Raw genomic sequence first — 23,049 nt, 5'->3', positions numbered from 1 at the left:
GGTGGCGAGTGGGGTAATAGGGTTGGGGTTCATGTTAGCCTTGTATTGGCAGCTGACATGAAGCCCAAATTAGTAATGGAGAGGCGTCTATACGACGCCTCCATTACTAACCCCATAGTAAAATTTGAGAAATAAAGACACAGCCAGAAAAAAATCCTTCATTTGAAATAACGACACAATCCTTTATCAATAATTCTTAATTTAGCAAAAACAAATACTTACCTAACGCCCATTTCATTGAAGCCCTTGTCTCCTGTAAGAAAACAAAAATAAAAAACAACCATATCCCTCACCTGTCCGCCATAATGACATAATCCCGAGTCTCCCATTGCGATAATTTGTAGGATAGTCACATCAGTCACTGATGTGACTACTCTACAAGACAGCCGGCTATACACTGACACAGGAGTGTAATCACTTCTGTGTCAGTGAATAGCGCTGAGGCGAGTGACGTCACTGGAGTTCAATCAGCTGATGAACTTGTGTGACCTCACTCCCCTCAGCGCTATATACTGACTGGATAGCTGGCTGATTAACAGAGCGGTCACATCTAAGGATGTGACTGTCTTGTTCATGAGATCGCCATGGAACACTCGCTATTACGTGGACTACGGTGGATAGGTGAGGATTATGGTGGTTTATTATTTTTTATTTATTTCAGACTTGGGCATCGGGGACAAGGTGTAGGTGAATATCATGTGTTTTTTTATTTATCTATTAATTTATAAAAAAAAAAAAATTACTTTCAGCACAGGCACTGCTGGTGAGAGACTACTGCTCCCATCTAGCGGAACCTGCGCTCCCTATTTCCAATGACAGCAGGTGCCGACTGATGGGGATAGTAGTGACCCGCGGAAAGCTTTTTAGTGCGGGTCACTGTCACAGCTGTGGGATCACGCTGACATCTGACAGCATGATCCCGCAGTGTTCTAACGATGTTACCGCCGATCAGAGCTCGTGACATCTGCGTGACAGCGCGGGAAACCAGGTATGTTCGGGTCCCCCATTCATATTAATGGGGTCCGGGTTCGGGTACTGCTCTGGTACCCAAACCCGAACTTTTAATAAACTTTTTGGCGTTCAGCTGAATTAGCCAAACTCGAACAGTCACGGGTTCGCCCATCACTAGTTACAATGTTTCCACTAACTTGCTGATGAGAGTGGTAGCACTGACATCCTGCACACCTCACAACCACCCTGGATCCAGTGGGACAGACCTAATTTTTACGAGCTGTGATGCTGGCCTGCAAGATCGGGGGTATTTCCCGACTTCAATTGCACCTGTGTCTTCAGATACAGTTGAAGATAAAAGTGGAGCAATTAGCGAATAGGTTCTTGTTTCACCATTCTTTCAAAGTAGAGCCTAAAGGTCCTGAAGGGCCTACTGGTCATGTGACCTGAAAATGTCTAATGACCTAAAGGTCTTGGCAGGTTTTTAGGTGCTACCTAGACTGGCAGTAGTGACCAGTAAGCCAGGAGCAGCAAGCAGTTTTGAGTCAAGCCAGTGTGATGCATATGTTTCAGGGGATTGTAAGGGTATCATACTGTTGTGGTACTCTGCGAGTACCACACAGTGTTTTAAGGACAGCCAACATCGTAATGTTTAAGGGGGACTGTGTGGGCATCATACTGTATGTGAGTACCGTGAAGGGATGAGGTGGGCATTATTCTGTGCACGGCGGCTATGTGGACCACTATGCAGGGGATAATACTGTGGGGGGAATGTACTCTGAGGCTTCATACTATATTTGTGAGGCGCCACTGTGGTTATCATACTGTGTGGGAGGGTGGAGACCTGTGTGTCAAACTGTGTGTCTGGGAATGTACACACAGCATCATATTTTTCTCGGACACTCCTCTGGGGGACACAAGAAACCAAGTGTGAAGTCTGCTGACACATGGAGACTTACACTAAGAATACATCTTAATAAAAAAAAGTTGGCTTCTCCCCCAACAGGCTGCAACTTGCCTGCCATCACCCAGGTATTTAGTTTAGCTTTAGTGTCATGCAGGAGTTAGACAATGGGATGGGTCATTCTGTTAAATCCCACTAAGCGATGGATAAAACACATTGTAGCGGTCCATTTGTAACCTCGCTCATCGAGATGGCAAGGCCAAAGTACCTTGGTGCAGTCGACGATTATATAACCAGGTGGACGGTCTTTTGCCTTTTGACTTCTGCCAGAGTGTGGCACATTGTATGAAGCAGGATATAGTTCCAGGACCACAGGACCAAGTCTCTTCATAAGGAACAGGTCAGACCATCTAGCATGCTTTGTATGTAATTTTGTGTACACTGACAAGACGGTATTCTGGCCTTGTCTTAGGTGTGTCAGTACTGCTAGCTGAGACCCTTCAGTTGGGTGTAGTTCACAAGCAAACCAGACAAGTGTCTATCCATTTCCTTGAGTGATTCCCACCTTACAACTGAGACCTCTCTGTTGGGCGAAGCAACATGACTTCTGGTGCTCCTTTAACTTCCAGCCGGATTCTTTTCCTCTGGAAGAGACCTCTCCGCTTTGCTTATACCTCAAGCCGTCCATGTAGCCTTGCTCCAGCTTTTCTCTTGCTGGCGGAGGTTAGCTCCCTTTTGGGTTGTGATTCTGACCTTTAGCAAGACCCATCCTGTAATTCCCACAGAAGGGGCAACTGTCTCACTCAGCTAGTTTTACCTTGCAGTGTGAGATGCTGACGGGTCACACTCTTTTAGGCTTCAACAACTAATCCTTTTCTTGTCATATCCTTGACCATAGATCACAAACACCAGGATTGACACTCTCAGAAGACTTAGGGTCAAGTCACCTCATATCCTCTGGACCTTCTGGCCTTCTATCTAGTGTGCTTAATTGTTCAGGGAGTCCTCAGATTCTCTTCCCTCGTAGATCCATAATTTCTGGGTAATGAACCACTTTAGATGCAGTAAATCCCTGATGAGACCATTGAGGCTGCTGGCTCGCTTCTTCGGGTCAGCCTTCTGGCTATCTCTGTATCGAGCACATTCTCCACTTTATTCTAGTATTTACCCCCTAGAGTATTGTATGGTTGGGGTCAGAGAATACTAGCAGTGCTCCCATCGCCTTACTTCTAATGGGGAATTCTGGCTAGGTCCATCTAATTCAAGGCTTAAAGAAGATCATACATGATATTTTTTGTTGTGTTGCCTGAGCCATATGGCGACAGTCAAGGTTGTTCTATATTCCAAGGACATCTTGGGTCTTCCCTACCACTAAGGTAGAATTCTTCCACACCCCATTTCAGACTGAAGTCTTTGAATGCCCGCTAAGCCCAGGATTCTTCAGCTAGTGCCACCCTTAACATCCAGATAGACCTTTCCCTTTCGCTTCCACTTGAATTCTCAGTCATTTAATTTATCAGCAGGATAGTTGAGACTGCAGTTCTGAAGGCTTTAGGCCCTTCTGCTCAAGCTGGTCTAACTAGGATTAAGGAACAAGGGCCTTAGACTTCACAAGGTGATGATCTAACGGCAGCGCTGATATGTCATTATCCTCCTTTTAATTTGTGCATTCTGATTCTGAGCCAGTGTTTGCTTCTCCGAGTCATGTTTACTGCTTTTTTTTTAAACTCTTTTAATTGAAAAATTCCACAGGATAATGGTTACAAACAGATACTGTCATAATATAAGGTCAGGGTAATCCAAACATTAACCATTCTCAGTTCAATACAGTTTACATCACGTTCTCAATAATCGGAGTAAACAGTTAAAGAAAAAAACAAATAGTTTGAAACATAAGTTTCATTGTGGAGCACTGCACTCTTTACTAACCTGGCCAATTCTCTATCAGAATTCAGTGTATTTATCAATTATTGTTGCAGTAGAGGTACACTCTTAGGCTGTGTGCCCACTATGCATTTTTTAAGCTTTTCCGCAGCGGCAATTCCATTGCAGAAACTGCCATGTTCCCCAATGATAATCCACATGTGCTGTGCACATGCTGCGGAAATTTCCGCTGCGGATTATCATTGCGGAAAAATCTGCAGCACCACCAATTTTGCGGAAGCGCGGCGTTTTCGCCGCCATTGACTGCAGCTCTCGATGGTCTGAAAAGGACCAGCCATGACGTCATTTAGTTATGTGACGGGTCACGCGACCGCTGACGTCGGCAGGTCCTTTAGTTGTACCGTGAGCTGCCAGCAAGCCAGGTCACATCGGATAAAGACTCCGGGGGCCATCAGAAGGTAAGTATATATTTATTTTTTATTTTTTAACAATCTTTCGGTCACACTATATAAATCCATGCCCGTTTGCATGGATTTATATAGTGTGACCAAGTTGTCAAGCACTTTCCAAGTGATGCTAAAATCGCTTGGAAAGCGCTTGTCAACCCGCATGCGAAAATGCATGTGAAGAACGCTTCACATCCGCATGTCCCTGGCAGGAAAACACATGTACAATCTGCATGTACAATCCGCATGTGTTTTTTCTGCCAGGGAGATGCAGAAACGCTCAGGAAAAATCCGGAGCATTTCTGCATTGTGGGCACATAGCCTTTACAGCCCGTATATATCATATATAATTTCCCATGCACTCAAAAAGGCATATATCAGGACTTATAACGTGAGATTAACGAGGTCATAGCACCAGGGGACAAGTGTGTTAAGGGCGAATTACACCATCTTCCCCATATCCTTTGGAATTTCTGGGGACATCCCCTATTTCTATATACTAAATTTTCATACGGTATTGTATCATTCATTAGTTTTTTCCATTGATTGATAGTAGGAGATTTCCCTCCCATCCATCTTAGTGCTATCGCTTTCCTGGCCATAAATATAACCTCCCGAAGGAATATCCGATCATAGTGTGTCCACATTTCCTCGTCCACAATACCCAAGACACAAAACTCTGGACTACATTCAATTGGCATCCCAATTATCTGTTCCAATGTAGTTATCACTTCACTCCAATATCTTCGTATTATCCCACAATTCCAAATAAGATGCCAGAAATCCGCTCCCGATTCCCCACATCTGTGACATTCATCAGACGCCATTCTACCAAATCTATGCATTCTCACTGGGGTCAGGTAAGATTGATGGAGTATATATAATTGAATAAATTTATTATTGGCGGCTGGTGACACCACCATATGCGCTTCCATTGCATCATTCCACTAATCATCAGTTATAGAAGGGATAAATTGCTGCCATTTATTCTCAACAACAAGTTGGGTTGAAGTGATTTTAGAATTCAGTATAAAGGTATATAGAGAGGACACCTCGCCTGAGGGTCCTTGAGTTTTTAGTACTCCTATTAATGGGTATTTAGATATTCGCCTCCTAGGATGTGGGAATTGGTGTGTTATGGCATGCCTCATTTGTAGATATCTGTAGAAATCCCTATGAGGGATCCCAAACTTTATACGAATTTGATCAAATGACAAAATTTAGTTTTCAAAAATCTGATTAAGTCTTATTATTCCGTGTTGCTTCCAGAAGATTGTGTCCTGTAGGTTTTTAAGCTGTAGAAATTCAGGATTATCCCACATTTGGGTTTCTCCCATTTGATCAGTAAACCCCACGATACGCTTACTCTCGCGCCACACCTGCGTCGCTAGGCTATGTGCAAATAATAAGCCCTGTGGTGGTCTGTAAGAGCCTTCTAATATAGCCCATGGTGTATTCCCATTTAAAAAATGTATAAGATGCACTTCTGCATTAGTTAGTTTATCACTGCTTATCCAACACTTCAAATATCGTATCTGACCAGCTAAATAATAGAGAAATAGGTCAGGCACCGCGCTATCCCCCTGATCTTTGGGGCTCTGCAGATATCTAATACTTAGTTTGGGCCTTGCTGAGCCCCATATAAATGTCACCATCATGCCGTGCCGTTTCCGAAAAAATTCTTTGGGGATTTTAATGGATGAATGTTCTAATGCATACAAACATTTTGTAAGGATGATCATTTTGATTAGTTTGATTCTTCCCGCCACAGACAATGGGAGTTGGGACCAGCTTTCAAATTTTTTCCTCATCATATACTTTATGGGGTACACATTGTCCTTCAGGTCCATAATTGGGTTTTGATTAATTATAATACCTAGATATTTGAATTTTTGTACTACCTGTAATAAAAAAAAAAACGGTTCAGTTATGTTATCTGATTTGCTTCAATTGATTTTAAGGCCCGATAATTCCCCAAAGTAATTAATAAGGCCAATTGCTATTGGGAGGGATTGTTCTGTTTTGTTTAGGAAGAGGATCAGGTCGTCTGCATATAACCCCACTTTATCTGTTCTAGAGTTTACACTAATACCTTCTACCAGGTGGTCCTCCCTAATTTTAAGTGCAATAGGCTCTATCGCTAGAGCGAAGAGCATCGGAGATAAGGGGCAGCCCTGTCTAGTTCCTCTACCCAGGTTAAAGTATTCCGATAATATTCCATTTACTAGAATGTTAGCCCTTGGCATATAGTAGATCAATTTAATCCAGCTACAAAATTTATCAGAAAACCCACATTTCAGGAGCACACGCTGTAGAAGCGTCCACTCCAAGGAGTCAAAGGCTTTCACTGTATCTAAAGAAGTTATAGCCCAGGGTTCCTGATATTTATGGCCTATCTGTGTTAACACTTGAACTCTTCTAATATTAGATGAAGTAGACCTTCCCGGCATAAAGCCAGATTGATCCTCATGTATAATGTTTAATATTACGGTTTTTAATCTATTGGCTATGAGTTTCGTAAGTATTTTGCAATCTGTATTCAATAGGGATATAGGGCGATAAGAACTACATTCCTCTATTGGTTTATCTGGCTTGGGGATCAATACTATAGTAGCATCATAGAAGGATTGGGGAAGTGAGTGTCCCGAAAGTGTTTCAGAAATGGTTTGCAACAGAACTGGAGCTATTAGGTCTATATATCTTTTATATAATTCTAGGGGTATGCCATCGGGTCCCGGTGCCTTCCCATTAGATAGATCCATCCAGGACCATCCGATGTTCACAAGAGAGTTTAGGAAATTCTATTTGATTTAGGTATTCATCAATTTCCTCTATAGTGTGATTGGATTGGAAGTTATAAAATTCTCTATAGTATTCTTCAAATCTGCTTGCAATCTGATCTGATTTAAGCAGCGGGCTACCCTCCCTTGTGTGAATGGCCAGTATTGATGGGGACATCTGATTTTGTTGGTCTATGTATGCTAAAAATTTACTCGATTGGTTACCCAGCTCGAAGTTTATTTGTTTTGAAAAGTTTTCTCTGGGCTTTTTCATGCAAATGGGTCAGATACTCCCTCGCTTTCCAAAGCCAATTATGTAAGGACTTATCTGAGGGATTGTTAATATATTCAGATTCTAGTAGTTTGCATTCTTTGGCAAGCCTCTGCTCCCCAATAGACGATTCCCTTTTAATGTATAAAATCGTTGATTTCACGCATCCCGTTATATATGCTTTAAGTGTGCCCCATACTATCAATCTGTCAGGGAAGTCCCCATGGTCCGCTATAAATACTTCCCCTTGATCTGGTATCCTATCATGTTCTCCTATAAGGGACAACCAAAACGGATGTATGCGAAACCTCTTGGGTCTATTAGGACCCCCCCAAATGAAGGGATACTATCAGTGGAGCATGGTCCGATACCGTTCTAGGGGAATATTCAATTTTACTTAAATCCGAAAATGCAGTACTGTTTCCAAATATATGATCCATTCTAGATAAACATGGAACAGCCGGTGTGTAGCAGGAAAATTCTCTCTTGAGTGGGTGCTGCTGTCTCCACAAATCAATCCAACCCACCTCTGTTATGAAAGTATGTAAAGCAGTGGTGTCTTGACTATCAGACCTAGTGTTGGCAGGGCTCATTTTGTCCAAGTGTGTATTAAGAATCATATTAAAGTCTCCCATACATAACATTTTAGCATCTGGGTACTGTGATACAAAAATCACTGCCTGTTGGAGTGCATCCATTTTGGCTGGTGGTGGGTTGTATATATTGAGTATTACATATGTCACCATATCTACAAATGCGTATATGAAAATATATCTACCCTCTGAGTCTCTTTTGACAGTTTGAACTGACCATCTCATTGACTTATGCACAATGGTGACTACACCTCTAAAATAAGAAGTATGTGTAGCTTGTTTCTGCCACTGTATCCAGGGTTTGTTCATTCTGGACACAGTGTTCGGGGTTAAATGGGTTTCCCGAAGGTATATTATTTCCACCTGAGATTTACGTATCTGGGAGAATACAATATTCCGTTGCTTGGCATTCCCCAATCCCCTAATGTTCCATGAGAGAAGTTTAAGTGACGCCATAAAGGTTCCATTTAAAATTTTGACCAAGCAAATTATTCCCCTCAAGAGTGCATGCTTCAATCATTTGTAGGCCATTTCTGAACAAAGAAGTGAGCACAGTGCTCGCATTCAGTTAAACTTACAATCAGATATAAAACAAATGACCAATAGTGGCCATAGAAATACAACTGGAGATGCCCATAAACTTTCAAAAACTTAAGTACAGTTATGAATAGAAAATCCCCCCCCTTTATGAAAAGAAGGAATTATCTACTTTTCTATCTGAACCACTAATATCAAATTGCAATAAATTCAAAATATATACCTTAAATAATTCTGTATAAAAGCTACTAAAGGATTATTGGTCCAATAATCGGGTTTTTAGTAAACCCAAAGGGTAAACAAGTCCTCGGACCCGGGACTGAGGCACTAGTACCCAAAGAATTGGATACCTTGCCACCTTCCCAATGCGAATTTCTAATAGTTTCCATCAGCCCTTTCCAAGAACATTAACATGAGGATATATAATCACAATCTGGACCCCACCCTTTTCAATATACACTTCGCCCCTCCCTCCTGGCTAATAAATTCAGGAAAGACAAAACTTCTTTTGTTTAATCACTATATGAACTGTCCAACTCAACCTTATGGGTGTAAGTTCTGTTTTGTTTTGATAATCGGACATTAGATTAAATTCAGAGAGGTATGGCATTATACATTACCCCAACCTTTATCTAAACAGCGCAGAAAACAAACTACTCGACACATTGACTAGATGGAAAACAATTGGCCACTGCCTTTATTTAAATATTTAAAATATTAAAAACTCATAAAATTTAAGTATAAACCAATAAATCAACTTTATTAAAAACAAGTTGAAACCTTTACCAATCCACAGTTCAAGCCGGTTAACCAAAATTACGTGTCCATCCAGATCCCTGGACGACTAACCACAACTGGCCATCTTGCCTAACCAGGCAAGCATGGCCCCACCCCACCAAGGGCTATTTCCACCATTGCTTGCAAATTCAAATTAAAGATATCATTACCGATATCCGATAAATTAACCAAACCATTCCGAAAGAGGTCGCAGACACTACCCTCTAAATCAATGTGTCAAGATGCAAAACCTCCTAAGGATGGCAAAAAAATTACACATATATCTATTCAGCCTTTTTCTAATCTTGTTACAAAAGCGCAGATCCTTCGACTCTGACCACAACAATCTTGGGATAAGCTCTGAAAAGATGATCTTCACTCCTGAAAATGAACTGGTGATTCTCTGTAAACTTTTTTTTTTTTATCATAAACAAAAGGTCCACAGTTCCTAATTTTCCGATATCATTACCCCCAAGATGCACAATTATAATGTCGGGGGCTGGAAAGGTATCACCCATAACCAAAATTTGCTCCAGTAGTCCATCACATGTTTGCCCTCTCATGCCCACCCAATACACTCTTACCCTCTCCGTGGGCAAAGGTAGATTGGGTCCATAACACCTCTCCAGTGCTCTCTGTTCCGCCCAATGTACAAACGAATAGCCTAGGATCCAAACTGTGAAACCTCTAAAAACTACATAAATGGACATTAAATATTACTTCCTAATATACAATTTATAACAATTTGACTGCCACCTCCCCAGCTTCTTAATAACTGATGCATCCAAACCCAGTCTCGCAGCTTCTGTAGCAGCTCCAATGCGAAAAGAATGTGTGGAGAAGAATTTATGACCAAAACCTATGTCAGCCATACACTTGTGAAAGACGCTTCTAAATTGAAACTGCGTCAGAGGCACGCCAGACTGGTGGAACAGTAAAAGCTCAACCTTGTTAGGGCGCATACTCAAATATTTACGTGTTAAACATATTGGACATATATTGCTTTCCGGAAAACATATCAATTTTAAACAAATCCCTTTGCCTAACTGATCAGTTTTGTATCTAGCAATATTAATTAACATATAGCCCGATCCAACTGATATGCACCCCATCTTCAAACCGTCGCCTCCTCTTTTCCTTCTAGCTAACAATTCCCCAATTCTAAGGGCCCCAAAAAATAACAAAGATGCTGCTGTGGAAAAAAGCACTGCTTCAAAAGCATTATAACAACACGCCGCGGCTGCTTTACATAAATCAACTAGTATACCTGGAGTGATAGGACACCTACCATCTCTTACACAATGATCCTTTCTACACCCTTTCAATACCTGTTTAACTATAAAATAACTATTCAAAGGACGCTTACCTGCTATTTTCAGAAAAAATGAAACACCTGCCAACTGCTTCACTAACGTACTATATGCTACACCTTTCTCACAGATCGACATGCAAAAAGACAAAGCGCTTGTTCTAGTACTCCTAAACCTATCCCCACCTCTACTACTACAAAATGACACCCACAATTCCCACGCCGCTAAATAACCTTTCCATGTTAACGCTGCAACCGAACGCTCCAACAATTCCATAATTAGGACCATATTAAGCCCCATAAGTAATCCGGACACTTTCTCCCGTTGCTCTGGCCTCTGGCACCAGCTCGAAAAACTTTCTGAACTGCAAATGAGAAAGCGCATTGGCAATTAAATTCACCTTCCGTTCAACATGCACAGCCTTCAACCAAATATTACGCTTGAGGAAAATAAGGACTAAATGACGCAACAGCTTCACCACCATAGAGCATTTAGAGGAAACACAATTAATAGCGAAAACTAACCCTTTGCTATCTGACTGTAACAAAATCCCTCTATTAGCCAAACTCCGCCCCCACAAAACCAAGTCAACCGCCACTGGAAAAAGCTCCAACAACACCTTATTCTTTGTAACATTGTTAGCTACCCACATATGCTGCCAACCCTCCGCGCACCAATTATCGTTACAATATACTCCAAAACCTACTGCACTTGAAGCGTCTATACACAAATTCAACTCATCACTTTTTATAAACGGCTCCTGCCTTTCCATTAAAATCCTGTAAAAATTCCAACCATAATCTCCATAATCTCCTTGGTAACACAGACATGAAATGATGAATTCCTAAAACCTGCTATATGCAATGACAATCTTCTACGAAACACTCTACCCATAGGAATCACTCTAGCAGCAAAAGCTAATAATCCGAGAACCGATTCAATTTCCTTCACTTTAGTTTTCTTCTTAACATACAGCTCTAATATTGCCGTCTTACATTTCTCAACCTTATTAGTTGGTAATCTGAGCTCACCTCTCAATGAATCAATGACAATTCCTAAAAATTCCATACAACAAGTTGGATAAACTGTCTTTTCAAATGCTAGTGGAATCCCAAAATCATGACAAATATTCTCAGATGTCCTCAACAATTCCAAACAAACCTCACTCTCCTTAGGCCCTACAAACAAGAAATCGTCTAAATAATGGACCACGCCACCTTTAGCACACTGCATGGCAACAACCCATTCTATAAAAGTAGAAAATGCCTCAAAATAAGAACATGACAACACACAACCCATCGGAAGACATTTATCCACATAAAATGAACCGTCAAACTGAAAACCTAAAGAGGTAAAACTATCGGGATGAATAGGCAACAATCTGAACGCAGCTTCCACATCAGCCTTAGCCATCAAAGCACCAGACCCAAACCCCTTTACTATCTCCACTGCAGTATCAAATGAAGTATAACACACAGTCTTTAGATTCTCATCAATACTGTCATTAAGGGATGCACCAAAGGATAAGACAAAAGATGGATAAGTCTAAAAGCATTAGGTTCTTTCTTGGGTACAGCCCCAAGCGGTGATAAACGAAAATTAGCAAAAGGTGGAACATCAAATGGTCCCGCCACTCTCCCTGCAGCAGTTTACTTAACAATTTTCGACTTCACCACTTCAGGATGCAAAGCTACAGACTTTAAATTATTTACCCATTGACATCAAGTACCACCAAAAGGACGGTATATCAAATCCATTTGTAAACCCGTCAATTAGCAGCCTGGCTATCTTGTGATTTGGGTACTGATTTAACAATACCCGCATACTCTCCACTTTCACCGGCGTCAATGCCCTTGTTAAGGTACTCCCTTGTGGAGGGCTGCCCTGGCAAGCTGGCTTTTTTAAAGCATCTTGCCATCGGGTGAGCCCCTCCACAAAAGGAGCACTCGTGCCTATATCTGCGGGTGTTAGGCCATTTACACTGATTTTCATTAAATGCAAAGCACGTCCCTTTTCTCAGCAAATAAGCACTCCGTGTGTCCGAACTCACCCCCTGGGTTTGTGGTTTCTGAAAATTATTAACCTTAGTAGGTGTCATTAAATTTAACCACAGCCCCCATCTTTAACCCCCCATTTTAAGGATGGGTACACAGCTAATTTCTGCCTGAAATTCTCGTCATAAAAGAACCAGCTTAATCCGCTAAAATTTTTATATGCTTCCAGGACAATGTCTACATGCTGGAATAAGCCTGAACATCTGCCAGGGAACTTTTCCCCCATTATACTAGCTTATATACAAAGCGCCTGCAACCAATTATTAAAAGATCTCGCAATAGGTCTCCTCCTATCATCCTCATCTTTCCTCTCTATACAAGCTAACACTTCTTTAGACGCAAGTAGTAATGACAATACATCTATAAACTCACCGCGCCATATTTTCTCTTTAATAGACATAGGCAAATGGTAACCTAACGGCGAAACTACGCACGTTAGTGCCTCTTTATAACATGCCTCCCCCACCCCTTTGACTCCTGACGCTATGGGTGTCACTACTGAGTCATCTCCCCCCACTGGCCCATCCAGACCCTCATACAAATGCCTCCATACTTCAGCAGCATCATGATGCTGAGAAGACTGGTTCACTGAGGCTGACATGTCAGACTGACAGGGGAGCATACCCTTCAGCGACCCCAATAAACTAGCTAGCTGAGATAAGGTAGTGGGGAGTTGGGGATGAGCAGTGTCGTACTCACCACCCGTTGTGCTGTCCTGGATCCTGCCGCTGTGACCGCCAGCACCTCCAGCCTGCACTCTGCCTGACCCGGGACCATCAACGGCTTTAGACAGCCGGAGGTCAACCGAGCCCTGGCCAGCCCGCAGACTCTCTGCACCTGCTCCTGGTGCCCTCTTAGCTTCCTCCTCCTGTCAGACCGTCTGGCCCTGGTGCCTTGCGGTGGTGAAAAGGCAATCCTCCTCTTCTTCATGCGCGCTCCAGAGCGCACATCGGCAGGTCCTGATGACGCTCCCTCACCAGGGGTCGCATCATCCGTGACGTCCCCGCTCACTTCGTGGTCCCGGCTCACTTGCTCTCCGACCGCCGGCACAGCAACATCAGCGCTTGCTTCGGTAAGGCACCGCTGGATTACAGCCCGCGCTCCCTCTTCTCCCATCTTCACCCGCAGCTCATCCAGGAGGACCTCCATATTCTAATATCCTGCAGCTCCCAGGTATGACAGCGCCGGAGAACAGACACGCACCCCATCCCCCGGCGCTGCACACTTATATCACTCTGCACTCCCCCCCCCGGTAACCAAAGTCCAGACCAATCAGGGGCAGTCACCAGGGCAGAAACTACTATCTGCCCTACTACTGACCCCTGAGTGGCCGGACCCACTCACCAATCACTTAACCCTATCACCTTGTGGACGTGACCTAAGAAAAATAGCGAGAAAACATCTTCCCTCCATTTAACCCCTTCAGTAGCAGAGGAATACAGGGCACCAGATAATGCCATGTATTCCCCTCCTGAAGGTCCTTGGAAAATCATTCTGATTAATCATTATGATAATTCTTCAGAGGTATAAACATAGAACATTTCAACAATATCCGCAGAGTTAAAATTGATGTCCTCCATCTGAATCAAATAATTCAATATTAATACAATAAATGTTAGAACTCTCCTGTTAGGTTTTTTCTATCTTGCTGGTCACATGACCTTTTTTGCCTATTTAATACTGCTCCGCCCTCCTGGCCATGCTGGACTTCATTGTAATTTCTACTCTTGAGCTAGCTAGGTGCTCTGTTACCTTTCTCAGTCAGTTTTGCTAGGTCTTCGGACCTCTATGTTCTATGTTGTTTGTTTGTCTTTTTACTGCTACAATTTCTGCTAGGAGGTGTCCATCTTTCTCCCAGTCCCTAGTTCTTGTAGGGATCCCCTCCTCACATCTATAGGTCTTCGTTCAGACTAGCCGAGGACTTTAGCTGGTCTGATCGCAGGATCAGGTTCCCCTTTACATCGTAGGGATCCAGTTTAGTTCTATTGTAGGGACAGATCTCCTGTCTTTCCTTAGTGCTTGTATCAGATCATAACAGTAAGTCCAGCCCAAAAATTTCTCTAAGGAAAGACTTCCAGTTTCCATCATGGTGTCGGTTCAGGATTTGGCTCAACGCCTGCAGGGACTCTCTCTGGAGGTGGCTGAGCTCCAACAACACGTGAGTAGCTGTTCTGGAGCGCATTTTGTGGAGCCAAAGGTACGATTGCCTGATTTATTTTTTGGTGAACAACAAGATTTTTTTTCCTTTAAAAATGCTTGTTTGCTGTATTTTCATTTGAGACCCAGATCCTCTGGTGATGAATCACAGCGCATAGGGTTCATAATGTCACTTTTGCGCAAAGAACCTCAGGGATGGGTCTTTTCTCTCCAACCTAGTGATCTGTGCTTTAGATCAGTGGATAGTTTTTTTTCTGCTTTGGGGTTGTTGTATGATGATCCTGATCGTGTCTCATCTGCTGAGTCTGAATTAAGACGTTTGAGGCAGGGATCAGGTAATGTGGAAAATTATTGTACTCACTTCCGTCGGTGGTCTGCTCAGGTGGGGTGGAACGATTCAGCTTTGAAAAGTTTGTTTCTTGCTGGGCTAGGTGAAAGGGTTAAGGATCTGCTGATTGCTTATCCTACACCTGGAAACTTGCAGGAGGCAATGCAGTTAGCTATACGGGTGGACAGGAGACTGCGTGCAAGGGTTAATGAGAGTAAATCCTCTGCCATGTCAGCTCCGAGTCTTGAGAGGGTCTGTGATGACATTGGAGAGCCGATGGAGATTGGGGCGATGTCACCCCGCTCTCAGGAAAAAGACCGCAGATTTTCTGAAGGTTTGTGCTTTCATTGCGGTGGATCTGACCATTTCATTAAGAACTGTGTGCTTCGTATGAACATAGAAAAAAAAAAAAGGTCAGTTACGCCCGTATAGCCTGTTTAAACACTAAGGGTGTATTTCTTTCTGCTACTACTGCTGCTCAGGAAGAATTAATTGAATTTCGGGTATTTGTGGATTGTGGTTCTACTCTGAATGTGATTGATGGGGGATTCTTGGAAAAACTTAAATTAAAACCCAAACCTTTGTCATCCCCTATTTCCGTGGTTTATGTCGATGGCTCTCCCTTGAAATGTGTTACTCACAAGGTTTATGAATTTCCCCTCACTATTAATGGTATTCACCAAGAGAATTTGGATTTGGCGGTATTAAATAATTTGCCTTCTCCAGTAGTTTTGGGGTTACCCTGGTTAAAATTGCACAATCCTTTACTGGATTGGTCTACCAATGAAATTAAGTCCTGGAGCCCTAAGTGTTATGACAAGTGTTGTAACGGGCGCATTGCTTCTGTGGATAAAGGGGAATTACCTGTACCTATTCAGGATTTTTGGAAAGTTTTTTCTGAGGAGGAGTCGCAAATTTTGCCTCCCCATAGAGACTAGGATTGTACCATTGAATTTGTCCCTGGAGCGACTCTTCCTAAAAGTCGTTTATTTAATCTTACTATTCCTGAGAGAAAGGCTTTGGAGGAATACATACAGACGAGCTTGGCCGCCGGTCATATCAGACCTTCTAAGTCACCTGTGGCTGTTGGATTTTTTTTGTTAAAAAAAAGGACGGCGGTTTACGTCCTTGTCTGGACTTTCGCGAGATTAATAAAATTACTGTACGCAATCCCTACCCACTACCATTGATTCCTGATTTGTTTAACCAGTTAGTGGGGGCCAAGTGGTTCTCTAAAATTGATCTCCGGGGGGCATACAATTTGTTGCGCATGAAGGAGGGTGATGAATGGAAGACTGCTTTTAACACTCCTGTGGGTCATTTTGAGAATCTGGTTATGCCTTTTGGTCTTACCAATGCACCAGCATTTTTTCAGAATCTTATTAATGACATCCTTAGACCTTTGATCGGCAAAAATGTGGTTGTATATTTGGATGACATTTTGATTTATTCGCCGGATCTGGAGTCTCATTGTCGGAGCGTACGTGAGGTATTACAGTTATTAATTGACAATTCGCTTTTTGCTAAGCTAGAGAAATGTGAGTTCGCTGTACAGAGAATTAGTTTTTTGGGCTACATTATCTCCAGCGAGGGCTTTGAGATGGACCCGGTGAAAGTTCAAGCTGTGCAGGAATGGCCTAGGCCTATTGGTTTGAAATCGATACAGAGGTTTTTGGGTTTCGCCAATTATTACAGAAAATTCATTAAAAATTTTTCTATTATTGTTAAACCACTGACCGATCTCACCAGGAAAGGTGCTAATACGGTTCAGTGGACTACTGAGGCCATTGAAGCCTTTGTGTTTCTAAAGGAGAGGTTCAGCTCTGCCCCCATCTTTATGCAGCCTGATGTGACTAAGCCGTTTTTGGTTGAAGTTGATGCTTCTTCTGTGGGGGTCGATGCGGTGTTGTCTCAGGAAAACAAGGATGGAGTACATCCTTGTGCCTTTTTTTCAAAAAAAATTTCTGAGACTGAACTTAATTACGATATTGGTAATCGGGAATTGCTGGCTATTAAACTCGCATTTGAACACTGGCGTCATCTCTTGGAAGGTGCTGAATTTCCCATTCAGGTTTTCACTGATCATAAAAATCTGATCTATCTTGATGCTGCCAAGCGCTTGAATGCCCGTCAGGCTAGGTGGGCACTTTTTTTCTCGCGGTTTAATTTTTCCTTTACTTACATCCTGGGCACCAAGAATGTTAAAGCTGATGCTTTGTCTTGCAGCTTTTCTCCCATGGTCGGTGCTGAGGAGGAGGAGAGCATTTTACAAGAAGGTGTTGTGATTGCTGCATTGGACTCCATTTTGTAAGATGAGATTCTTAAAGCACAGGAGAATGCCCCATCTAACACTCCCCATGGGAGGTTGTTTGTGCCTAGGACCTTTAGGAGAGATTTGTTTGTGGAGTGTCATGAGACTAGGTTGGCAGGTAATCCAGAAATTTCTGAGACCAAGAGACTTGTGGGTCGCAGTTTTTGGTGGCCTGGATGGCAGAAGGAAGTCATTAAGTGGGTGCGTCAATGTACTGTATGTGCTAGATCTAAGTCTTCACATACTCCTGCTGCGGGCTTGCTTTGCCCTCTGGAGGTTCCTAGTGCACCTTGGACACATCTGGCTATGGACTTTATTACTGACCTTCCCCCCTCTGAGGGTTTCACGGTCATCTGGGTGGTCGTGGACCGTTTTAGCAAGATGTGTCACTTGGTTCCCTTCATCAAATTGCCCTGCGCTAAGACACTCGCTAAGGCCTTTGTCAAGGAAATTGTCAGACTCCATGGCGTTCCTACTGACATTGTTTCTGATAGGGGTCCTCAGTTCGTGGCTCGTTTTTGGCGTGCCTTTTGTGACAGGTTGGGAGTTCATTTGTCGTTTTCATCCGGATATCATCCTGAGTCTAATGGCCAGACAGAAAGGAAGAATCAGGATGTTGAGCAGTTCTTGCGTTGTTTTGTGGCAGACAATCAAGAGGGGTGGTCTGAGTTTCTGCCGCTTGCTGAATTTGCTCTTAACAACCATACATCCTCTTCTGCTGGGTGTTCGCCTTTTTTTTGTTGTTCTAGGAGGCATCCGTCTTTTGGGTCATTCTCCAAATTGGTATCGGCTGTGCCTGAGGAGGAGAGTTTTTCCGGTGATTTGGAGAGAGTTTGGACGGATGTGCGTGGTAATCTTCAGGAGGCTAACAAAAAATCTAAGAGGTACTTTGATAGGAAACGGCAAGAGGTTTTGTTTGCTATTGGTGACATGGTTTGGTTGTCCTCTAAGAATCTGCGGTTGAGGATTCCTTCTAAAAAATTGGGTCCCAAGTTTGTAGGGGCCTTTAAGGTGCTTCAGGTAGTTAACCAGTCTGCTGTTAGGTTGGAGGTCCCCACCTCCTGGAAGATTAATCCGGTGTTTCATGTTTCTCTATTGAAAAAAGCTGATGTATCTAATAGAGATGCCACTGCCACTGTTCCTCCGGTGGTGGAGGATGGGGAATATGAAGTTTCCCGCATCCTGCTCCGCCCTCTTGGCCATGCTGGACTTCATTGTAATTTCTACTCTTGAGCTAGCTAGGTGCTCTGTTACCTTTCTCAGTCAGTTTTGCTAGGTCTTCGGACCTCTATGTTCTATGTTGTTTGTTTGTCTTTTTACTGCTACAATTTCTGCTAGGAGGTGTCCATCTTTCTCCCAGTTCCTAATTCTTGTAGGGATCCCCTCCTCACATCTATAGGTCTTCGTTCAGACTAGCCGAGGACTTTAGCGGGTCTGATCGCAGGATCAGGTTCCCTGTTACATCGTAGGGATCCAGTTTAGTTCTATTGTAGGGACAGATCTCCTGTCTTTCCTTAGTGCTTGTAGCAGATCATAACAATAAACTTTTCATATCAACATGTATTATCATTACTGCCTCTGACGTCTCTCCTGGAAATCCACTCCTCTGCTTCCACAGGATTCTGAAAGAAAACTACCCTCTCGCCATCCACCACCCTTAGCCTGGCTGGATATGCCATAGAGTAGCTCACATTGGAACTTTTCCAGACATGTTTTAATCAATATAAATGAGGCCCTTTATTTCTGTAAGTCAGCTGAAAAGTCTGGAAACAACATTACGGTGACTTTTTCATGCTTAATCACTTGGGCCTTCTGTGCCAATTGTAGAGTATAGTCTCTGTCTTTCCAGTTAAGGAATCTGGTCAGTATAGGTCTGGGAGGGGCCCCGGAGGATTTGGTCTCCCAGGAACCCGGTGTGCCCTTTCCACCGCATATGCAGCAGAAAAGGTGGCATCTGGAAATAGGCTACGTATCTATTTTTTCACAAAGTCACTGGGGTTGTTTCCTTCTGCTGTTTCAGGCAATCCAATTATATGGATGTTGTTTCGCCTCAGTCTATTCTCCAAATCATCATTCTTTTGTATACACCGTTCCATTTTTTGTTCTATTTCTCGAATACGCTCTGCCAAAGGTGTTACTTGGTCCTCCAGATTCGAGATTCTATCCTCCACCTGTCGGACTTTCTCTCCCAAAGTTGACATATCATTGCGAAGGAGTCCCAGATCAGTTTTAACCTCCTCAATTTTCCCCATCAGGGAGGCTGTGCAGTCTTGAATAGCAGCCAGCAATTGTGTAGAGACCTGCTTCAGAGTAGGGTCTGAGTCCATATCATCTTGTTCTTGCAGTAATGGTTTCTCCCCTTGAGATAGTTTTGAGTATCTCCGGGCTGTCGCCGAGTTATTCCCTCTGGCGTAGGGTTTCAGTTTCTCAGCTGCAGATTGTGGTCTATTAGGACTCATGTGGCTTTCCCCGAGAAACGTGTGCAGTATAAGGGGTGAACTTGTAGTTGGCAATTTAATATGTGTTTCAGGATATTGTCAGTGGTTCAAATATTAATATTTAGAAGATCATAGAGTCATTTCTCTAAGTCATGCTGTAGAATATGTGCAGCAAGTGCGATTCCAAAAAAGGACAGAAGCTGGCAGTAGCACACTGCAGCATCCAAATCCTATGTCTGCAGTTTTGCTCCTTCTCCGGTTCAAATTTCTCACACACACACACACACCAATGGCCTTTTATAAGTGATAGTGCAGGGGAAGTCCTAAAGCTCAGATAAAGTACAAGAGCCACTGGAGGTTGGTAGTATGCTGAGAGATAACGGGGGAATGATAGGAGGATTGTTTAGTCACTGGAGAGGTTACTCACCGTGCAAGGTCTGCGGCGCAGCACCCATTAAATACAAGTTGGCGGCGATCCACCCGTACCCCTCCGCCAGTTGGATCTTCACTTCCCTCCGGTTCTCCAAAGGGGAGGGGGGTTGTCACCGGCCAGTCGTCGCTCCTGCGATCGTAGCACCACACCTCCACCACACTGCAGTCTCCGCTGAACGTGGGTCACAGAAGGGGGCCGAGTCCCAAGATGGCGCCCCTCCTCTCAAACTCCTCTCCTCACCCTCAGCCGTCCCAGGAGACACAGGCTCCGCATCCTTTGCCGGCACCGCGCGCCCCAACCAGCAGGGCTGCTATCCGCGATGAAAGATGGGCTGACCCCAGGGGCAGGAACCACCGCAGCCTCGCACGGGTCCAACCGCCGACACAGGCTCCCTACGTCTCAGCACAGCACATCACGGGCGCCCGCAAAGGCTCCATAGAGGGACCCCATCTGTCACAGTACCTCAATCTGCGGTTGCGGGCCTCCGCGCTGGAGAGGTAGGCTGGCGATGATGCAGGGATGGGTGAGGGCCCAATGGAGAAGTCGCGGTCACGAGGCGGGAGTAGGCCTCAATCCCTATCTTTGCCTAAATTAGGCCGATCCGGTCCAGAGAGGTCTCAGATAGTAGCTCACAATCAGGAGAGTAATATGTGGGCAAAAAGGGCCTAAGATGGCTTAGAATGCAGAAGGATTGTTATAGATAGCTTGGCAGGGTCACAGAGCTTGAGCAAATACTTCCAGCTTCATCCATGTTTACTGCTTTGTTTTGTCTATCCTTTTCCAGGAGAACCTAATTTCTAGGCCCTATGTCAAGACTGTCTGCCATTGCAGGACAAACTTGGGACCTCTATATTGGCCTTTTTCGATCTGTGGGATCTCAGACTGGTCTTGGACCCATTCAGCCTTCTCCTTTCATGCTGATCAAAGCCATCTTCCCTCTCTGGCAAGGTGGTGTTTTTCTCTTAGTTATCTCTTCCATCAGGTGAATCCCCAAGAGGTGGCTCTCAACTGTCATTTTCCTTCATCAGGACAGGGAGGTCTTGCATCAGGCACCCTCCTTTCACCATAACATGTTTTCTACCTTCCACTTTAATGAGGAAATTGCTCTTTTTCCTTATGCGCTTCTCCTCTCATCTTCCTGATGAGTTCTTACACAATCTGATGTGTTCAGAGCTCTGCAGCTCTAACTGCCACTCGCGGGTCTGTTCAGATGTTTGGATTCCTTGTTGTCATCCCAGTAGGCCCTTGTAGAGATCGGGCTAAGCCAGGGCACCCCCACCAGGTTATTGCTCACTCACCCAAGCGGTAAGAGCCTCCCGGATTGTACACCTTCAGGCATCTGTTCTTCAGCTCTGTAAAGCCACTACTTAATCTTCATTCCACTATCTTTGCAAAGTTCTTGCCTTTGTGTCGGTATGGCGGTAGGTACAAGTCTTGGCAGAAAGGTTCTGCAATCATTAGTCACTCCGGTGGTAACCTGCGTGATTGCTACTCCTCCTTCGCCAATATTATTATTATTAGTATTCCCACCCAGGTACTGATTTGCGACGTACCATGGTTTTCTGTGTCCCCCAATGAAGCATCCAAGAAAAGAGGATTTTTGGTACTCATCTTAATCTGTATACTTAGGAATGTACTTTAAAGAGAACCTGTCACCAGGTTTGGCCGATATGAGATACGCCCAGCACCTTTTAGCCCTCATATACAGCATTCTATAATGCTGTATATAAGCCCCTGATCCGACCTGGAAGAGAAGAAAAAGAGCTTTTATTATACTCACCGGCGGGGGCGGGGAGGTCCAGTCCGATGGGTGACGCTCATCCTGGTCCGGTGCATCCTTTCTTCTGTCGATGCTGTCCTCCTTATTGCTCCATGTGGATAATGTGTCCTTATGTCATCCACACAGTCTCTCCGGCAAAGCACTCCAGCGTAGGTGTACTTCTCTGCCCTGATTAGTGTAGAGCAAGGTACTGCAGTGCGCAGGTGCCTGGAAAGGTCAAAGAGACCCAGCGCATGCACACTGCAGTACTTTACTCTGCCCTAGTCAGGGCAGAGATGTACGCCTGCGCAGGAGCACGTTGCGGGGGAGACTGTAGATGATGTAAGGACGCGTCATCCACATGAAGGAAGAAGGAGGATGGTATCAAAAGAAAAAGGGAGGCGCTGGGACCAGGACGAAGCAACACCTATTGGACCGGACCGCCCCCCAGGTGAGTATAATAAAAGCTCTTTTTCTTCTCTTGCAGGTCGGAGCTGGGGCTTATATACAGCATTATAGAATGCTGTATATGAGGGCTAAAAGGTGCTGGCCGTATCTCATATCAGCCAAACCTGGTGACAGGTTCTCTTTAAGGACATCATACTGTGTGTGGGGTTGGGGCCGTAGGGGGCATCATACTGTGTGTTTGGAAATGTGGTGTGGAAGTATCATACCGTGTGTGAAGCAAATATAGTGTAGAGACATCATGCGGAGTGTGGGGAAATGTACAGTGGGGACATCATACATTTTGCGGGGAAATGTACTGTGGGTGGCATTATACTGTATGTTGGGGTAATGTACTGTGGGGGCATTATGCTGTGAATGGTGGAATATACACATGGGAGATATTATACTTTGTGAGAGGTCATTTACTGTGGGGAAATCATACTGTGTGGGTGGCCATGAAAGCGGTAACATACTGTTTGGAAACACTAATGAGTCTAACTGTAAGCAATATTTTGTGTAAGCACATATAAAGGTCTAGGGGAGGTTAGGGTACTGGCATAGTGTAAAATAGAAATTGCCACAGCACGCTATGAGAGCCACACTATGTGTCCCTCTCTCCTGTATTTCAATGTTGGAAGGTATTGTACAACAGTCATACGGGACATAGAA

General features: G+C 43.9%; 1 protein-coding gene across 5 annotated transcripts in view; it reads left to right on the top strand.

Annotated features, from left to right (window-relative positions):
• The window catches only part of SERAC1 (serine active site containing 1), a 564,154-nt gene that overhangs the window by 366,010 nt on the left and 175,095 nt on the right, over nucleotides 1-23,049 (top strand). The window lies entirely within an intron of this gene.

The sequence above is a fragment of the Phyllobates terribilis genome, unplaced genomic scaffold, assembly GCF_046119375.1.
Source record: "Phyllobates terribilis strain yellow unplaced genomic scaffold, ASM4611937v1 Scaffold_3__8_contigs__length_932513732, whole genome shotgun sequence".
NCBI classification, from domain to species: Eukaryota; Metazoa; Chordata; class Amphibia; order Anura; family Dendrobatidae; genus Phyllobates; species Phyllobates terribilis.
This window is presented reverse-complemented; position numbering and strand designations above follow the sequence as displayed.